Genomic DNA, 12021 nt, shown 5'->3' with positions numbered 1-12021 from the left:
CTGAATATACGTGACCCAATGATGTTTGTACTTACTGTCACATTCCCCTGGCCCTGCCAGGATGCTGAGGTTTGCAAGGAGACTTTTGGATTTACGCTGTGAGCCTGGAAAGACGAGAATAAATCAGTGTTTTAGAGCTGTCTTGTTTTCCTTGCAGCACTATAGTAGCATTCTTAATATCTGAGAGGACGCTTGGGTCACCCCCACAGCCTGGGGATGGTTAAGCAAAGCTACTGATACTGATGCAAAGTACAGAATTCACCTGTGAAACCTGGCTCTGTAGTTCTACTGGTGTGTCTAAAGAGGTGCAGGTAAGAGCATGGTGTGGAGATATGGAGGCACCTGAGCAGACTGGGATTTAGTACCAGTAACGGGTTTATTTTCTATGATGTGATCCAAATTACTTCAATTTAAGATGTTCTTTCCCTGCTTGCTGTCAAAACAGATGGTGCTGAAGGCTGTTTTGTTTGGTTGGGGTTGACTGGTGTGGCCATGTAGCAGCTGTGGATGGCCGTATGGGACAATGGGCTGCTTTAAGGCATTTGAACACCTCTGACAAGAACACAACAACCTGTGATGTGTTGCCCTTGGCCCTGGTCCAGCAAAGCAGTTAACGTGTGTATTTAGACCACCCATGGCTTTCATACTTCTGATGGTTGCTCTTAAGTTATCTCCCAAGCAGTTCAAGGATGGCTCCTGTCCAAGGTTGTATCATGCACCCTTCTGCAGGGCAGGGCTATGATGCAAGGACTGCTGGATAATCCTAAACCCTAGGATGTGGGAGAAGAGCGAGGGAAGCCAATGTTACTGAGTTGCCCTGGGTTCCCGCCGCAAACCAATCCTGGCAGTGCTCCACTGTGGATCCCTGTGACACTGCTGGCATTGCCTCCTTGCAGACTGTTAGGTAACAGTCAGTATAGCCACTTCTCACGACCTGTAAAATGAGCTGATTTCTTCTTTTTCTTTTTTCTTTTCTTTTTTTTTTTTTTTTTTTTTTTTTCCCGCTCATTAAAAAAAAAAAACTAGTAGTAAAGATCAGACATGTTTGCATTGATGAGGAGTTCCTGGGCTAAAATACCTGCTATAAAGGTGTTCCCACATAACTGAAACAGCATTAACGAAGCTGCATTGTATGATCTCTTGCCCCCTTTAATTCTGTACACTGCAAAGCTTAATTCTCCAGTAGCTGTGCTGTTGCTTTTGGCTGTTCTGCTCTGAGGGAGATGCCTAAGTGCAAATATCTAAACAGGAATAACAGCATCAGCTTATGCATTTGTGCTCAAAGCATAGTTTTGTGGTTTTACTTTGTGGTGTGATTATGTTAGCTGAGACTTCTGACACAACAGAGTCCGTGGCCGAAGATGGTGGCTGTCATTCTTGCAAGTGGAACTAAGCTGATGTCATGCAATGTGCAAAGCAGTTGGTGTTCCCACAGGAAACACAGGAAGCTGTACATGTGGTGTCACAGTTATCTGCAGTCAAAGACTAGGCTAAGCTCCTGCCAGAGCGGGGTCTTCCCAGTTCAGTTAAGGGGAGACCCTGTCGTGGGGAGCTCGCTGCCTGGCTGCCCTAGGTGTCCACAGTCAGAAGCAGAAGCCGTCCTTGAATTCCCCATTGCTTGTCAGCCCCCTGTTTTGTAGACAAACTCATCCTTAATGTGCACCGTCCATGTTAGATGTTTGTACTTGCCCCATGTTGTGTGGTTCTTCCATTTTACAGTTGTTTCTAGTAGATGCGTTGAAATTTTTCACTGTTAATATTGGACTTGAATAAAAAAGAGCTCGTGGGAATAGATAAAAGGCTTAGAAGTTTACTCACGTAAACAGGCACTATTTTTAGTGTAAAGCTGTCTGGTTTTGGTTGAGACCGAATGTTGCTGTGGCTCTTGATATTTGGTAAGCCATGAGACTTTCAGGTGCGTTGGCTGGCAGATGCTGTGCCAGAAAGCAGAGTGGATGTAGGAGAGTAAATGTACTTGGACTTAGTAATGCTGACCAGCCCTGATGCTATTAGTTGGTTTCACATGGTAGAAATAGCAGGCTTCTGTGCAAGTTCATTGTCTCAGTAAAAATGAGAGGTCATTCTGATTCCAAGCAGCTGCTGGTGGGTTGCTCTGAGCAGATATTTACTCCTTGAAATGTGACTTTTCTTTCAGGTAGGAGCGATTGCTCCAGGCTGCCTGTAACTCCCTGTTCTCAGTCACCTGGAATCCCATCCCCGAGCACTGCCAAAACATTGCGATGGCAGAGAGGAGCATTCCCTGAGCTCCATGCATGATGTGCCCTCTGCCCGTGTTTGCCTTACTGAGCCTTTCTGCAGCAGGTTAGCGGAAACGTTGGCACTGTACAGCTTACGCCCTTGAAAGAATATATAGCCAAGGTTTTACCTTGGTGAGTCATTCCAGCAGCCTCAGTGTCTCTGTAAATGTCAGCCTTTACTTAGTGTAACTCTAGATCTTTGTGAGGAGGACAGAATTAGACTCAGCCAAATGAAGAGTCCGAGGACCTTTGCAACCCAACACCAGAATGATTACAAGGTACATACAGATCATGCTGTCGACATAAACCATAATGATGACATTCTAGCATTACCTGAATAGTTGACATGGCTGCAGAATTATGTGATGTGCAACACTAGGACAAATTTAACACAGGGCTAGGAAAGTATTAAAGCTGCACAGAGCCCTTTTGCCAGGTATTTAGGTCATGGAAAACCCATTAAATCTGTTTTAGGAACAAAATGAGCATCTGCTGGATCTGAAATACGCTGTGTTATGAACTGGGGGTAGGGGGAAGAAGTGCATCTCTGAATCTACATTTAGGGGTGAGGCAGGCCTAGGCTACATCATCATATTAATGTACTGGCATGCCTTTGGTTTAGAAAACAGGCTCAAATAGAAAGGGAAGCAACCTTCAGTTAATTAGGGTGATGCATTCTGCAAGCCATCTGCACGTGCCTCAGGGTGTTACTCATTTTTGTAGAGGTGTTTAAACTTTGGGAATGTATTCTAGACACTTGGATGTCTTGTGACCCTAAGCTGTGCATTCTAACAGTGATTTGAACATAGAACTGCTAAGAATGAGGATTTCCTAAAGGCAATGGAAAGGTAAAAGCTCTCTCTTGAGCTCTGTGTCTTCTGTGCTCAATGGCTAAGTGGGGAAATAGCCCTGCTTCAGTAGTGAACTTTGTGTTAGGTTTTTACTGCTTTCCTCCAAGCAGTTTGGATATTAGGACTGCATCTAAAAAATGTACTTAGAAGTTGTGTGGGAATTTCCATGCATGTTGTCCAGGAGAGACAAAAAGGTGTTCTGGCTTCTAAGGACAGGCTTGCTATGGGATTAGCAAAGACTTTCAGGCATGGAGAGCAGCACAACTGCTGACACGTGTCTGCTGTCTCCATGCTTGAAATTCTGTGCTAAAGCTTAAAATGAATTTGTCTGTTGTACAGAGCAGAATGTCACAAGAAAATAACACTGGCGATCTGAATATCACAACGTATATCACAATAGTCTTAATGTGAAGAAAAAGCACAGCTCAAAGCTTAATTTTGGTGTTGGTTAAGACTTGTCCCTGTTGAGATAGTGATCATTTTCACTGTGCATGGCCCACGTGGCCGTGAAATCAGTGGGACGTTGGTATCCATAGGCAGTGCCAGTATGCAGGTTATCAGTGTGTTGCTGCTTGTGGCACGCATCCCACTCACAGCATGGCATGAAGGGAGCGGTCCCCATCATCTCTCCCTTCTCACCGCCTTCTGGTAGCCCTGCAGCTCTGAGCTCCAACCCCTGCAGCAGAGCTCGGAGCTCCCAGTGCTGCTCGGGGGCCGCCTAGCGGGATGTGTGTCCACAGCCGGCTCCATCCAGCGGCTGCAGCCCAGGGCTGAGTGAGCTGACTTTATTCCTCCTGTTACATACCTCTTCCGAGCACAGCTGTTTCTCAGGGCTGGAAAATCCTGGCTTTCCCACCCCTTGTTTGGATAACAGCTGAACTGCCGACAGATATTGGACACTTGAGTCAAACTGGGGTTCCTAAAACCAAGAGACTAAATCCCTTTTTAAGCACCGAAATTAAGACGCCTAGAGCTTATTTTAAGAGATGCTAAGCTTCCACTTGAAATCATGAGGATCCAGAGTTGTTAAAATAAACCTCAGGGGGCTCTTTAGCAGGAGGGATCTGGTGCTGTGGCTGAAGTTTGTACTCTGCCTGTGGGCTCTGCTGCTGTGAGCAGATGCTCATCTAGAAGTGGTCCCTGCTGTTATGGGAGTGGGAGCTTTGTACACAGGATATTTAGGGCTCAGATCAGAAGTGCCATGTTAAACAGAGCCTGGTCATTTCCTTCCTTCCATCTCTGTGGGAAAAAACCCAAAAACCTGTGTACTTCTTTGCATGCCAGGGCTACAGGAATGAGGATGGATTTTGTGCCCAGAATTTCTGACACATGAAAGTTGCAAGTGCATGAAAATGCCAATGTCCCATATGGACACCTGGAGTGGATAGTGAGATGGCCTCAATCCTAATACATATGGCATCCCACAGCCGTGTTTTTTCTCTAAGTAAGAATTCTGGCAGTGAGATTCAGGCAGCCCATTGCCCGGCCACCCTAGAGTGCAGCGATGACTTTCGTGTGAGTCACGATGAGGATTAAATTAATGGAGCCAAGAAAGAGCACAGCCTGGCCAGCTCTGTGCTTCGTTGGGGCACACCTTCCCAGGAGGTGGAGATCTCATTCCAGCAGGCTTAGGAGATCTGAATTGTGCATTCAGTGTGTGTAACTGTGCATGACTCATGGTTTTACTATCCTTTGCTCCATGATGACTTGTTATTTCTGTGTGTATTACTGCTCTCCCCAAACTAGACCTGCTGACCTGATGCTCTGTGTGTGCCCCTTCCTTCACAAAGGCACTATGAGTTGTGACTGTCCTGGCATCCAGCATAGCATGGGATGGCAGTGCTGTATTAGTAATTACCAAAATGGAATGAATGCAAAAAGAGCCTCTTCTGTCCCAGAGCCTATTTACTTTTACCTTGCTGTTTTATACTACACTGAACAGGCATGAAGGGAAAGTGGTGCCTCAGGTGGGAGCGCATTCAATGGGGTTGTCCACAGATTAGTACCAATAGCTAAGTTGCACTCAGAAGGAAGTAGAAAGTTGGGGCAGCTTTTGCAGAGCCTGCATCATATTTTTCACATGTCTTCTAACCCCTCTGTTTTAGAGCTAGAAGAGACGGAGATGTACCAGAGCTTCCAAGCCCTGCCTGGCTGCCTGTGTTCTTGCTGTTCATTTCTGGTCTTAATCCTGTCCAGCTTCAGCTCCACCAGCAGTGGTCACATTGGCTCACATTCTGTATGCAGAGCCACCAGCATGGGGGACAGGCAGTGCCAGCGCTTTACACACAGGATAGAGTTCCCGTATGGGATTAAGACTTGCAGATTAACCATGAAACCTAGGTTTCCCCTTGCATGCACTTGTGTTTGAGGCAAGTGTTATTTAAAGCTCTCTTCCCTCTGCTTTTGCTGCCATTTGGTCATTTTGGCTCTGTGTGTCTCCTGTAGGGGCAGAGTGAGGGGCTGGTAACAGCTTGCCCTGTGCTTTGGCTGGTCCCTGACTCTGCTCTCTCTACTGGAAAAGTTGGGGCATCTGCTGGTGTCTGAGAGCCTGAGTTCGTGCCAGCAGCACTGACCCACCAGCTGGCTCCTGGTGTAGCCATCCAGAACTGCTGGGACTTGGGGTGTGTTGTGACCACCTCTGAAAGAGCTGCAGTGGTCAGAGGGCTGCTGTCCCCATAGTGTGTGCTGCAGTGTCACCACAAAGCACAGAACATGGGGGTCTGTTGTGCTGTAAAACACAGCTTGTTTTATGTATATAGACGCTATTCCAGTGTTGAAGTTTTTATGCAGCATAAGAGTACTGTTAGGCACTGTATTTAAAGGCACGTTTGTGGAACTGAGGTGTAGGTGATGCAGTTGGAAGTACCAGTTCCCAAAGTAGTTATTCAAGTAGCCTAAATTAAGCCATTGCTGGACAGTCAAATAAAACTAGGAAATAACTTTCCAAAGCCCAAACCATTTTGTAGAAAACGGAGCTGGCAGAATGTTGCATAAAGGTAAATCACAGGTGCACAGATGTTTTTCAGATGAAAAATAAGTGTACACTCACTCTCACAGTTACTTCTAGTACTAGAAAGCGAAGGCTTTCAGCTCTCATGACCAGCTCTAATGACAGTGGCACATGCTGTTCCCTTGTTTCATGGGGGAGAAGAGGTAAGTTCAAGTGATGAGCAATGATGTTTGGGCTTCCGCAGAGCTGTGTGTGCCTGGCTCATGCTGAGCTGTGAGCTCTGCCTCTGGGGAGCCCAGGCAAAGGCTGGGCACAGGCAGGGTCCCCTCTAGGAATACGATCGGTCTAATTTTAGTGACATGTCTAGCATTTGATCTGGAAACAGCTGGTGTCAGACAAATCTGTTGGCCTGTCAAGCAGCCGGAGTGCATTGCCGAGGAATATGTTCATTTCCACCTAAAGGCAAGCTAGAAAGCCAGGGCTGAGTTTAGCTGGTGCTTGACTTGGAGTAAATCAGAATGACATCTTTGTAGATGGTGCAGTGCCCAGATTCTCATATTTTAGTGATGTTTCTTTAGAAAAGTGAGTCATGGCTTATTTTGGTAGCCCTATATTGCATTGCATCTTTGTACACTACTGTACTGTCCAAATGAAAAGCAAAATCTGGAAGGGATGAGTTGTTATCCAGGCAACAGAGAGAGCAAAGGTTCTTCCCAGAGGTGGATGCTGCTCTTGGGTATGCCTTGCTCCCTGCTCTGCCAAGGAAATGCTTGTTCCCCAGCTGCATTTTGCATTTGGAGTTGGGAGGTTCCAAGCTCCCTTCCCCACCTGTCCCTTGTTTTCATGACCCCTGTGTAATGCTGAAGGTAACGTACAAAACTTCCTTGTGCTGGGGCTGCACTGCCACAGAATGCTCAGGGAACGTGTCCTTGCGGCACATAATGGTAGCTTTATTGCTGGATGATGAACTTCTGTGGCTGCAAATGAGGGTCAGAGCAGTCTGCTGCTGCTGAAAGGCAGTGATTCCTGGTAGCTGTGCTGCATATAGATCCCAGGGCTATGGAAAGACTCTCACTGAAAGTAGGAGTTATATTTTCTTGCCAGCTTATTCCCTGTAGCATCTCTGTCCCTTTTCTTTTTACCTACTGGTGACCTGTCTTTAGGGAGAGGCTTTGGAGCCCAGTGGTAGATGCTGTGCTGCACACCTGAGCCTGCATCTGAGCCAAGTGTGAAGCAGCAGCTGAATGCTTTGTGGTCTGTTCACTTCTCCCAGCCCAAGACACTAAGTCAAATACTGATGGGTTGGCTGCTTGCAAAATAACTCATTCATCAGGTGAGATGTTTAAGAGGAGAATCCATCTTGGAGGTAAGAGATGCTCATGCACACAGGTTTGCTGAGGAGATGGAACTCCTGGTTTGCCAGGATGCCCAGATTCCCACTCTTTATGAGCTCACAGGTAAGAGCAGAACTCGGCATGCTGGAAGGGGAGCACTGTGATCCCTGCTTCTCCTTCCCCGCTCCCAGAAAGCTAGCATGTAACCCGAGAGCAATATCAGTGCGATGGAGGTTAAAGTGTTACTCACCTTTAAGCCATCAGGTTGGTTTGGGGCTCCTGCTGCCAACAGGCTGAGGCAGTGCTGAATCTTGAAGCGGAAAGTCTCCTCTCCTCCAGCTTCTCTCCGAGGACTGAGGACTGCCTGGGGTGGGGGGTTACATTTCTAATATGCAGATCCCTGCTTGTGAGTGATGGCATGGCGGGAATGTCAGCTGTATGGGGATAAACTGCAGCAATTTATTCTCTCCAGCCTGTTGGAAAGTCAAGAGAGCAGCACCATTAGCTGCAGCAAAACAGGTTTGCTGTTGATATACAACAGTGGCCAGGTCCATAGCTGCTTATAACTTACCATGTTAGTACTCTTAGCTGCTAGAAGGACTCTAGTTTGGATTGATTGATTCTCTGCATTGAAAGTCCAGAAAGAAAAGTGAGACAAAACTTCAGTGGAAGCAGAGCATTTCTATGCAAATCTGGGATGTACAGAATTTCCTATGTGCTTGGGATATTAAAGAAAATACGGGCTGCTTTCCCTCCCCAGATGCTGAGGGATGAATGCAGAGGATAGCTTGGATTTGGTGAAGTCAGCATATATCTCTCTGAGTCCAACAGTATCTCCTCCAGACTTTGTAGAAGAGCTGTGTAAAGCCATGGGAGTTGAAGGAACATTGCTGTTACATGCTTAAATCTCAAGTAAGGTGCATTATTCAGTGATGTTCATGTAGAGGACATGCTGGAGATAGGGCATTTCTGAAGCACATTCACCTGGAAGGTCCTATGCCCTGGATTGGTACCTGACTGTGTGTTTTGGGGAGCTGCTTTGTGTAGGTGCTCGGGGGTAGGACTAGACCTCCCCAAGTGAAGCTGGCTGTCATGCTGAAAGCATCCGTAGGCAAGCTGGATCTTGTCTGCTGCCCTCTCACAGCTGTGTTGGGTGCAGTCTTGGCATTGTCAGCCTTCTGCAGCTCTGTCACCCCAAAATCACCCAGCTGCTTGGCAAAACCATGCCCAGCCATTGAAGGTGCACTGCCTTAGCTGCTTCTGTGGGATCCCAGAGGTCTTCCATGTGTTTCCAGTTTGAAAACACTGCAAGTCAGCCTTCCTGCAAGCACAGGCTCCTTAATTTCTACAGTTACCTACCTGCTTCATTCAGTCTGTAGTTTGGAAGCTGTGCAAAAAAGTATAAATCACTTTAATGTGAGATGCTAAAGCATCACTCCTGGTACTGCTATTAATGGCTGTGCCATTTTTTGGAGTTGCTGCAAGCTGCCCCCAGGCATCTGCACCCAGGGGACGTGGGTGCTCTCTGCCCTTCAGCTCTGCTGCCTTGCAGCCCCAAGGCAGGGGGAGGTGTGAGGCTGGAGGAGTAGGGGTACAAGTCAGTTATTTCTTTACCACGATGAGGGGAGGATTTGCTGTATGCCGTAGTCAGTACATGTTTTTGCAGTATGTACCATGTTGGTCCATAGCAGTTGTGTAAAAGAAATGTAAGCTGTCCGGTGTGGGATTCTGCACTGGTTAAGTCCTTGGGGTCCAGTCAATGGGATCTGCTTGAATCCCCCAGCTAGACAATCTAGCCCAAGGAATTTAAACTATTATTTGCCTCCTGATGGCGTCATTAGCAAATGAACTTTTGACACTGGCTCTAATGCAGAGCTGGTGGGAAGAGATGGGCTATTCCAGCCATCTTAAACCCTGCTCAAAATGGAAAAGCAGCTGCTGCAAGAGCTGCAAATGCTGGGGCCCTTCTTCCTCAAGGGCTCTGTCAGGACCTTTTGTAATGACATTTCCACTGACACCACATCAAATTCTGAGGCAGATGAACAGTGATATTCTTTTTCTCAAAGAGGATATTTGAACAGAGGAATGGGGGTAACGAGCACTCTTAGTGTCACAGCGAATGGAGCTGCCCTGTGGAAAATCAGTTTCTTCACCAGCCGGTTGGTGCCTCGGCTAGGTTTGATGGTATGAGTTAAATTGATTCTTGCAGCCAATATTTGGATTCAGTGTTCAGGCAGAAACTTGCCACCTTGGAGGAAATCCAGCCTATCTTCCCAATTGTGCTTGCAATAGCTGAGCATAAGCAGGTGTTCATGTGGCAAGGAAAATGGGAGCTTAGTGATGCTATGAATTTTGGGAAGGAGTGCCTGGCAGACACAGCTGGTCTTTCCCTGAGAGTGATTTACTTCAGGCAGTCAAAGGCTGGTTGTGGGGAGATGCTGGGAGAGAGGATGCTGAGCAGCCAACCCCATGAGGACACGCTCCTGCACCTGCTGCATGTTTGGGGGTTGGTTCCCAGTGTTGTTTAGCAAAGTGCAATGAATGGGATTGCAGGTGAAAAGCAAACACCAGTGAGCAGAGAGGGACAAACTCAGGGAGGCTGAAGTTGCACTGTGGTGTCACAGATTGCCCATGGAGGGCTGGTGATCCTGTGCTGGGGCTTTCCCCATCCTCTTTCTGTGTTCTCACGCTCGGGTCTCCAGTGAGCACTGACAGATTCAGTCAAGTTTTGCTGGGTAAACTTAGTCCAACCTGTCTGAATCTGGACCCGCTGGTAGGCTCTGCCAATCTGATTAAACCTAGCCAAACCTGTCTGAGCTGCAGTCACTGTTCTGGCTGCCTCCATCCTTGTTTATGTTCTGGTCCAGACCCACGTTTAGGCTGGTTTGGCTCTTCTGGCTTTGCCAAAGTGATGCTGTGTTTGGACAACAGGATACATTTGACCTTGCTTCTGCTGTTAGCCACCACCCCATGGATGTGATGTTGTCACAGAGCCAGCCTGGCTGTTTATCACAGTATATTGGAATAAATTCTCCAGTGATGTCACCATTAGGCAAATCCTCTAGATTCTGCTGGTGCATGTTTGTAGCTTTCAAGAGGGTTGAGCAAGTGTGGTGGAAAAGGATTGCAAATGAGCACGAGCAATTTGGAAATGCGTGTTCTGTAATAAAAGAGGCATTGCTGGCAGCCATCCTCAGTCATCTTTGGGCATTAACTTCTGTAAGCAATTTAGCAGAGGTGCTGCTTGCTGAATCCCGGGGGCAGTGTGTATCAGTGGGCAGACTGACCAGCCTCCAATTAAAGTTCACTTGGTGTTGCAATGGAGATGATGTATGGTATGATGCCTTAAGGCATCTGCTTAGTGGGTGATCTTAGAGCTATGCCTTCTGGTACCGTTCCCTTGGGTTTAACTTGACGTTTTGACCTATCTAACATGTATTCCACTCTAACTTCAAGCCGTGTCAATCAGAGCTGTACACACATCTATAGGTAATTTGAGGAGTGCTGGATGTTGCTGGATACTTGCCAGACCTGGGTAGGACACTTTGATACCTGTAGAGACAGTGCCCTGCTGGTGCCCCCGAGCTGGCACGTACCTGGTGTGAGACACAGCTTGTGGCCGGGCAGCAGCCCGAGGGCCTACAGCAGGGCTCAGCTGTCGGTATGAGGGGCTCAGAGAAGGCGCAGTGTGGGGGATTCTGGTAGGAAGCTGCTGAGTTTGCTGCATGATTTGATCTGCCCAGCACGGAGCAGACAGCAGGTGGCACCAGCACCCTGCTTCTCACCGAACGGGAGGTGTGATACTGAGCGTTGAAGCTGTAAGGATAAAGCCACTGCGGGGGGTCCTTAACATTATTGTTGCTTTCACTATTTAAAAGTACTCAATATATCCTTGTAGCCCACAAACCCACTTTTGTGTGTCCTGGCCAAGCTGGTGATGTGCAGCGTTCCCCACATGGCAGTGTGTGCTGTGAATACCATTCTTGTTCTGGGAGGGCACGTTTTCTGTCCTGCATTTCTTTGATAAGACTCTGCTCTTAAAGGATTTAATACAGTGTTATGTTGCATTGCCCACATTGATATATGCATTGTATTAATAGTCAGTATCACAGTGTGGTAGGACCTTGGCAAACGTGCACTGTATTTAGTTCCAGCATCTTCAGGTGGGGGCAGACTAATAAAAACACAGACATGAGAAGTAAGAATATAAGTCCTGGCATATTTGTCTTTCAGTATGTAAGTACAGATAAGTAGAATTTCTAAGGCAATTTTTTGGGGTCCTGGTGCACACCTGCTGCAGTAGGACTTTGGATGTGCTGATTGCTTTAGCACCCTCTGCATTGCTAAGTGGCTGCAGAGCTGTGGGTGAGTAGGGACAAGTGCTGTAGCCTAATGTGCAGCTCCATGGCTTGGTGTGGGTAATCATTCCCTTTGTATCGTTTATTGAGGAAGGATTCCTGCAACAACTGCTTGTATAAAACCCTCTTTCAGCAGCTAATGGAAGCTTAAATCGTTACAATGCTGGTGTGCCATTTCTCTTAATTATTGCCAGCAGCTCTGCAATTTGGAGAGCCAAGTCTCATGAAAGCACAATTACTCTAACTCTTGCAAAGATGGCATGTGATAAT

This window comes from Excalfactoria chinensis, chromosome 13 (genome assembly GCF_039878825.1).
Source record: "Excalfactoria chinensis isolate bCotChi1 chromosome 13, bCotChi1.hap2, whole genome shotgun sequence".
NCBI classification, from domain to species: domain Eukaryota; kingdom Metazoa; phylum Chordata; class Aves; order Galliformes; family Phasianidae; genus Excalfactoria; species Excalfactoria chinensis.
Note: the sequence above shows the minus strand (reverse complement) of the source record.